The sequence below is a fragment of the Nomascus leucogenys genome, chromosome 19, assembly GCF_006542625.1.
Source record: "Nomascus leucogenys isolate Asia chromosome 19, Asia_NLE_v1, whole genome shotgun sequence".
NCBI classification, from domain to species: domain Eukaryota; kingdom Metazoa; phylum Chordata; class Mammalia; order Primates; family Hylobatidae; genus Nomascus; species Nomascus leucogenys.
Window position 1 is genome coordinate 9,738,152 of NC_044399.1, and position 8,937 is coordinate 9,747,088.

Genomic DNA, 8,937 nt, shown 5'->3' on the forward strand with positions numbered 1-8,937 from the left:
CGGCCTCCCAAAGTGCTGGGATTACAGGCGTGAGGCACTGTTCCCAGCCGTTGGCCCATTTTCTAAAGCCACGTCTTCCTCTGAGACCATCCAGAGCAACACAGATTCTCCACCTCCTCTTTTTCTAAGCTCTTGCTGCAAATGCTGGAGAAAGAACAGCAACTGTTCAGGCTGCAGCTTGGCCAAAAGGCCAGTGAGGGAGAAGTAATTACCCTGGCAATGACAGGCGTTCCATCCTTTCTTCTCCCCTGGAAATATCAGCCATCCATCAGCCAGGGCCAAACACCCACCCACATCTGGCTCGGAAAATAGTGATGCACCAGGAAGCAGCCGTTTTTGAGAGAAGCCAGCCCTCTGTCAGTTTACTAGCTTATTCTCTCATTCATTCAACACTCACGTGTTTATCATACCATCCCAGGGGCGGTGTGGCTTAAGGATGGGTCTGGGGCTGGCTTGGCTGCTCCTGTTTCCTGACTGCCACCCACTAGCTGTGTGACCTCAAGCAAGCTGCTTAACCTCCCATGCCTTGGTTTCCTCAACTGTTAAGTGGGAGGTAATAATAGTGGCACCTATGCATAGATTGTTCCTGAGGGGTAAATGAATTAATACATGTGAGGGTTGGCCAGGCACGGTGGCTCACGCCTGTAATCCCAGCACTTTGGGAGGCTGAGGTGGGCAGATCACAAGGTCAGGAGTTCGAGGCCAGCCTGGCCAATATGGTGAAACCCCATCTCTCTACTAAAAATACAAAAATTAGCCAGGCGTGGTGGCGTGAGCCTGTAATTGCAGCTAGTCAGAAAGCTGAGGCAGAAGAACCTCCTGGGAGGTGGAGGTTGCAGTGAGCTGAGATTGCGCCATTGCACTCCAGCCTGGGTGACAGAGCAAGACTCTGTCTCACAAAAATACATACATACATACATACATACATACATACATACATACATACATGTGAAGGTCTACCAGACATGGAGTCCGGCTCCACCTTGACCAAGGAGACGGGGCTTACGGTTAAGTCAAACCCTCAGGCTCTTTCTCCAGAGAATTTGAACTCTGAGCCTTGGGCTGATGACACAAAGACTCAAATGGTGGCTGTGCCTTTCTCCCCCAAGTGCACCCCCAGAGACTGCTGGTACTTCCTGCTAGCTGGATCCCTGGAGCTGCTTGGTCCCTGTTCTAGGTGAGGCCATTCAGCAGTCCTTGTGATTTTCTGAGCATGCCTTAGCCTTCTAGCATACTCCTCTCTTCCCCTAAAATTAGCCAAGATTGGGTTTCTGTTGCTTGCATCCCAACTACCCTCATTGAGACAGAGCCCCTGTGCTTGAGACAAGCAGAAGATAGACTTCTTTCACCTGGGGCCTGGCTTCGTCCAACAGCAGAGCCCAACCTCCAGGGGAGACTGACCTGTGATGGGCCTGGGAGCCCACAAAAAGGCCCCATCCAGCCTATGGGATCAGAGGAGGCTTCTTGGAGGAGGTGATGCTGGGTGAGTGTTAAAGGATACCTAGGCATCAGCTAGGTGAAGAGAGCAGGGAAGGAGACTCCAGGGAGAGGAATGTGTGAGAAAATGGGGAGGAGAGGGAGGAACGGTTGGTGGGCAGCTGCCACTCTGTCCACTGGCAGAGGAGCAGCCAAGTCTCTGATGGAGACCACCGGAGCAGCCTACCTGGCTTCTGTGGTCGCTGGCTGTGACCCTGCCAGCCCTGCTCAGTGCTGTGCCCAGCCCTGGGTGCAGGGAAGTGTGGTTTGCTCTCAGAGGAGCCGCTAGCCGGGAGCAGCCGAGGCCATTAGGGACAGGACGCTAATGCATCGGCGCCCCATTGATTCTGCCTGGCTTTTGTGAACACGTCTGCACTGACTAATTTGTTTAATTACTCATTGCCGCATCCGTTCTCAATTGCACTATGCAGATACTTAGTCTGTGGCTGGGAGCCAAACCTCAGGGTCCCTTTTCCTCTTCCAAGATGGGTGGCACTGAACTCTGAGGCCACAGCCCCTCCTGATGTGGTCAGAGATGTCATCATGTGCCACTAACATTGAACAGGCATCGCCAAGACCAGCCAGGTGCAGACCTTGAGTGGGTCCTATGGGGTCCTACAGGAAGCATAGGCCTGGTCCCCGGTGGTCCCCAGGAGTATGGCTCTAAAACAGCCGAGGCATAGTGTGAGCAAAGTCAAACGCAGTGGTTAGAAGCAACCCCACGTGGTCTGCTTCAAATCCAGCAAACTTTTGTTTTCAACGCCCAGCTCCCTATGGCTTCTTTGTCCTTACCGTCTCTTCAGAATCTGTCTGCTTCACCCTGAATCTTGTCTATTGTCCTGGCTAGTTCAGCTGGCGGCCAGGAGTCAGAGACCCAGAGAAATGAGGAGGGGGCGTGGAGCAGGGGCTGAGGCCTGAGCTGTGAGGGGGGCTCAGTATTGACAATTAGTGAACCGTCCCCTGGGAAGTCAGCTTGAATGGGGCCTGTGATATCTGCGGCCACTGCCCTCCGTATGTCCCACTCAGCATCCTCCCCAGGTCAGAACACGTTTTGGGGCAGAACCCAGAGTTTTCTCATCACTTTCAGACTCAAGTCCGGCTTATTGGGGCTTATGAAGACTTCCACCTCAAACTGGATGAATGATTTTCTTCTCCATTCCCTCTGATGCTCGTGGACACTCGGAGGTGGGGGAAGGCTCTATTTTACTTTTCTGGTTCTAGTTTCTCAGGGGATGAGGCAGGAGGAGAGACATGGAAAGGGAGAGAGATACCTTCCATTTCAAGGAATATGCGGTTTGGATGTCTGAAAAAGATTTATGGCAGAGACGCTGGATGGAAAACAAACACACAGTTTGAGAGGGTCCTTTTTATTTTTATTTTATTTTATTTATTTATTTTTTTGAGATGGAGTCTTGCTGTGTCACCCAGGCTGGAGTGCAATGGTGCAATCTCTGCTCACTGCAACCTCTGCCTCCTGGTTTCAAGTGATTCTCCTGCCTCAGCCTCTGGAGTAGCTGGGACTACAGGCACCCGCCACCACCCTTGGATAATTTTTGTATTTTTAGTGGGTGGAGACAAGGTTTTCACCATGTTGACCAGGCTGGTCTCGAACTCCTGACCTCATATGATCCTCCCGCCTTGGCTTCCCAAAGTTCTGGGATTACAGGCATGCACCACTGTGCCTGGCCAAGAGAGTGTCTGGGAGGCCGAAGCGGGAGGATCATGAGGTCAGGAGATCGAGACCATCCTGGCTAACATGGTGAAACCCTGTCTCTACTAAAAATACAAAAAATTAGCCAGGCATGGTGGTGGGCGCCTGTAGTTCCAGCTACTCGAGAGGCTGAGGAAGGAGAATGGCATGAACCCGGGAGGCAGAGCTTGCAGTGAGCCAAGATCGTGCCACTGAGCTCCAGCCTAGGCAACAGAGAGAGACTCAGTCTCAAAAAAAAAAAAAAAAATGTTAAAGACATGTCTAACCTATGACCCAGAAATTTCAGTTCTGGGTATTTATGCACAAGAAATGAAAATGTATATATCTGCATAAAAAGACTTGTATAAGATTTTTCATAATAGTTGTATTCACCATAACTAAAAATATAAGCCACCTAAACATCTATTATGTGAAGGAGTACCCATGGAATGTATAGCTTGGATACTACTCAGCAATAAGAGAAGTATGAACAAGAGGTAGAATGCAGTTCAGAGACAAACACATGAAAAACACAAAAGAGAGCCAAAAAAAGGTGGCAGTGGAATGAGGAATTCTGACACATGCTTAACCGGAGTTCGAGAAGAAGATAACACAGTGAAGGGGACATGTGATAGTCAAAGGCAGGCCCCAGTCCTCAGATCAGGAACCATAACAATTCTCAGAGAGAATAAATGAACAGAAATCCATATTTAGATCCATCAGAGTGAAACTGCAGAACACCAAAGACAACAAGAAGATTTTAAAAGAAGCAAGTACAAGAGAGATTACCCTCAGAATACCAGCAACAGATTGACAGTTGACTTCACAACAGCAATAATGGAAGACACAGAGCTGGATACACAAAGGAAATTACTACAATCTAGAATCCAAAAGATTCTTGAAGGATGAGGGCAAAATAAAGCCATTTTCAGATACACAAAAGCTGAGAGCAGTTATTGCAGAGACTGTCACTAAAGGGGCTCCACACCAATGCATTTCAGGAAGAAGGAAAGAGGTTTCAGACGGAAGGTCTGTGTGCAGAGGGAACGGCCGTCTCAGAGGCGACTCAAACTCAGTATGTCCAGAACGAACTCACAATCTGCTCTCCCAGCCCCGCGCCTCCTGGAGCTTTGGCCTGTGGATGATGACCACAATCACTCGGGTCAGAAACATAGACATCATCTGGACACCCCTTCTCCCTCACCTCCCCCATATCCAATCACCCCCAGTCCTGTCATCTTTGCCTCCTAATCTCTTTCAACTCTGCCCTTTTCTCTCCATCTCCATGGCCACCCAGCTGCCACTGCATTTTGCTCACCACCTGCAACTGGCCTTCCAGCCCCTGAACCCCTCTGATCCGCTCAGCCCGCTCTCCACACTGAACCTGAGGCTCTCTCTTTGAAAGGCAATCTGATAAAGTCTCCCCTCTGTTTAAAACATGAAATGGTATCCCACTACCCTGGGGATAAAAACAAAAACGTTTAAGAGGTTAGAGAGGTCTTCATGGCTCGGTCCCTGACCACCTCTCAGACTCACCTCCCACCCCAGCCTCTCTGGACTCTTTTGGCCCCTCGTGGGTGCCATCTTTTTTGCCCACATAGACTCTTATCCGTGCTGTTTTCACTATAGAGTGGGTCCTTCCCTTCTTTCTTTGTCTAATTCATGACACTTATCGTTTAGTTCATTTGGCACTTCCTCCAGGAAGCCTGCCTTGACCTCCCTGACTACATCAGCTCTCCCCCATTAAATGTTCTCCTCGTGCCATGGTCCCCTCATCTGTGACATTGATCACATGAGCAATTTCACATTTATTCATGTAGCTAGTTATGGTCTGGATCCTCCTTTGGATTTTAAGTTCCTATAGGTAAAATCCTTCCTCTCCTTTGGCCCCTGAGAGATCTCCAGGACTACCATGGACACACAGTAAACATTCACCAGTTGTTGAATTTATGAGTGAGTGAGTGGTGCCTGCCACCCTAGAATTTCCCTTATTTGAAATTCTAGAATAAGCAGATTCACTTCTTTTTCACATCCATGTGAATTTTTGTTCTTGTATAAACGAATTGTAAGAGCCATAAGAAATAACTGGAGAAAGAAGGAATTGGGAATTGGGAAGAGAAAATAGAGAAAAACAATAGAGGCAGAGCAGGGGCTTTTTGCAGTGATGCTTGGGGAGAAGAAGGAAGCCGCAGGGACAGCAAGTGGGTAGATGGCAGGTGATTGGCCCCAGGTTATCCAGAGCAGAGCTGAGACCACCCAGTCCTAAGGGGAAGGGGCTGGGAAGGAAGCCACTCAGCTCTGCCAAGCAGATTAAATACAGATCAACAAGAGCCTTTCCCATTTTGAAAATGTACATTGCTCTGTGTCGCTGGGACTGCAGTGAGACCCAGGAGGCAGGAATAAACAATTCTGAGTCATAAAATCATTAAGGCATCAAACATTTGGATCCATGAGCAGACACAAAAGAATATGCTTCCTATACACATGTTAAAAGCCTAACTCTTTTGACAAGGATCTCACCGAATCTCTTGGGCAGAAGGATTCTGTAATGGAAAGTAATTGCACGCCACTCATCTTTGTTAATTTAAGATGAGTAAAGGGTTATTGATTCACTCTTTGTTTCATGAGCTGTTTTCATATTGAATTTCGGTGAACAAAAATATTTTTAATAAGGATTTCATGGGCTTACTTGGCATCTTTCTCTCCCAAGCTGCAAAGCTATAGATCCAACTGCCAGCTGGACAAACCCAACTCATCTCCAGCCATGGCCCCTCCTGATGTGAGCCTATCTCACGTTCTGGTACCACAATCCACCCAGTGCCAAGCCAGACACTCACGTATCACCCTGCATGCCCTCTGCAGCCCCTCACCCATCCAACAGATGCCCCATCCCTGTGCCTGCTAACTCCCTCCCTCCTCTCCAGCTCAAGGCCTCCCTCCCACGCACTGGATCCTGCCAGTTCAGACCTGTCCTGTCTCCTGCCTGCCTGGTGGCCAAATTGGCCTCCCCAGTCAGTCCCTGCTGCAGAAAGTGGTTTCTTTTTTTTTTTTTTTTTGAGATGGCGTCTTATTCCATCGCTTAGGGCCTGGAGCGCAATGGTGCAATCTTGGCTCACTGCAATCTCTGCCTCCTGGGTTCAAGCAATTCTTTTGCCTCATTCCCCCGCGTAGCTGGGATTATAGGCGTGCACCACCATGCGCGGCTAATTTTTGTATTTTTAGTAGAGGTGGGGTTTCACCATGTTGGCCAGGCTGGTCTTGAACTCCTGACCTCAAGTGATCCACTGACCTTGGCCTCCCAAAGTGCTGGGATTACCCCTGTGAGCCGCCGCGCCCAGCCTGGAAAGTAGTTTCTATAGTAGAAAGCCGGGGGTGCTGCTCTCCTGCCCCACACACCTCAGCACCTCCGTGTGGCTTCCTGTGGAGTAGACACTATTGTTTTGTCTGCCCAGTCTCCTCTTTTCTTGTGGGAATATGCTTCTGGAATATTCATCTGGAAAACCCTCTCCTTTTGATAACTGTCTTTGCCTCCCTGGGACTGCAGCTGATGTGCATGCGTGCATGCGTGTGTGCATGTGTGTGTGTGTGTTGGGATCGGCTTCCAAATCTTCCTACTGGGGGAATGCCCATTATCCATTAGATGCCACTCAATGGGAGGCGGTGCCCCACCCGTCCATGGAGACCTAAGGGGCTTAATAGACCCTCCCTGCATAGCCAGAGACAGATACAATCTGGGCTCAGTGAATCGGTGCTTTGACTGCTCTCACGGTAGCTGAGAGCTTATTCCCAGAATGGTGAAGGTGGCAAAGAGTCCCCGTAGCTGGTGTTGTTGGCTGCCATCACCCCTTTTATCCAGGGGCACAGCTGAAATCTGTGCCACTTGGCTCTGCTGGCCAGGTGGGATAAATCTGCCCCAGGCTCTGTGCTGTCCCCATCCCTGCTCCTGCTGCCCAGCAGCCTGGAGTCCTTCTCCAGACTTCCTGTAACTCTCTCCCCAAGCCAATGCCCTCCCTCGGGTGAACAAGGGCCCCTCCTCGTGGCCCATGGTTCCTGGCTTGCCTTGGCCCCAGTCCTCCTCCCTGTGCCGAAATCATCTCTCTGGATCTTTCTCCCTCATGGACTCCAACCTCCTTGTGGGCAGGGACCAGCCCTTGGCCACGTTCCGGCTCCCTAGCGCCCAGTATGTGTTTGATGAATTTGGGGGCATGGGTTGGATGATCTCAGTTCAGTTACCAAATCTTTCTTTCCCGTCCAATCAGTCTTCCAGGATCTCAACTGGTTCTCTCAATGCAGAGTCTGGAGAAGCCCAGCCCTCAGTGTGAAGTGAGAGCCACCGTGGTGCTCACAGCAAGACACCCAGAGTCCCTTCCGGGCAGGGACACCCCTGGAGCGACCCTGTTTCAGTATGAAGTTATCTGGGTGGGAACTCACCAAGCATGCACAGAGGGCCCTGGGCTCCAAGCTTCAGCATATCCTTTCACTGAATTCCACACAGCCTTGCTGAGCAGGTGGGCCCACCATTCTCAGACCCCCAGGGCCCCATAGACAGCAGATATGCTGCTTTTAACCACACCCACTGCCTCTCTTGCCGGAGTGGGGGAAATGGAACCCGCAAAGCGTGCAGGCCAGGGAGGGTGGGAAACTGGGGTGATGTGAGCCCATGGGGTGGAGCACTGTGGACTGAACGCCTGTGTCCCCGGGGTTCATATGTTGAACCCCTAACTCCCAATGTGATGGTGTCAGGAGGTGGAGCCTTTGGGAGGTGGTTAGGCCATGAGGGTGGAGACCCATGCTGGAGTTGGTGCCTTTATGGTCCTCCCATGTGAGGACAGAGGGCAGCCATCCACGAGCCAGGAAGCGAGGCCTAACCAGACACCAAACCTGCCGGCACTTTGCTGTGAGATTTCCAGCCCCCAGAGCTGTGAGAAATAAATTTCTGTTGTTTAAGACCCGCAATATTTTGTTACAGTAGCCCGAGCTGACTGAGCAGATATTCATATGGAAAGTGAACTTTGATCTCTACTTCATGCCATACATAAAAGCCAATTCCAGATTGACTGTAGATACAGATTGGCAAAGCAAAACAGTACAGTTTCCAGAAAGAAACAGGAAAATGTCTTAATGCGGTGGTCAAATATTTCCTAGAGAGGACACAAAAAGCACTAACTACAAAATAAACAATGATAAATTGGACTGCATTAAAATTAAGAACATCTGCCGGGCGCGGTGGCTCACGCCTGTAATCCCAGCACTTTGGGAGGCCAAGGCAGGTGGATCACTTGAGTCCAAGAGTTTGAGATCAGTCTGGGCAACGTAAGGAAACCCTGTGTCTACAAAAATACAAAAATTAGCTAGGCATAGTGGCACATGCCTGTAGTCCCAGGGAGGGAGGCTGAGGTGGGAGGATCGCTTGAGCCCGGGAGGTGGAGGTTGCAGTGAGTGAAGATTGTGTCACTGCGCTCCAGCCTGGGTGACAGAGTGAGAACCTGTCAGAAAAGAAAGAAAGAGAAGAAAGAAAAGAGAAACGAAGGAAGGAAGGAAAAGAAAAGAAAAGGAAAAAAGAAAGAAAGAAAAGAAAAGAAAGGAAGGAAAGAGAGGGAAGGAAGGAAGGAAAGAAGGAAGGGAGGGAGGGGAGGGGAAGGGAGGGAGGGGAGGGGAGGGGAAGGGAGGGAGGGGAGGGGAGGGAAGGGAGGGAAAAGATAAGAAAGGAAAAGAAAAGACATAAGGTTGTGTTGGCCGGGGGCAGTGGCTCACATCTGTAATCCCAGCAC

The 8,937-nt window shown here is 50.1% G+C and overlaps 1 protein-coding gene across 1 annotated transcript in view; it reads left to right on the forward strand.

The window, feature by feature from the left end:
* The window catches only part of RRM2 (ribonucleotide reductase regulatory subunit M2), a 93,832-nt gene extending 85,492 nt beyond the window's left edge, over positions 1–8,340 (forward strand). Inside the window, exon 14 of the transcript XR_004027023.1 lies at positions 7,426–8,340. The gene's annotated coding sequence lies outside the window, so the exon portion shown is untranslated. The remainder of the gene's footprint in view (positions 1–7,425) is intronic.
* Positions 8,341–8,937: the final 597 nt, after the last annotated feature.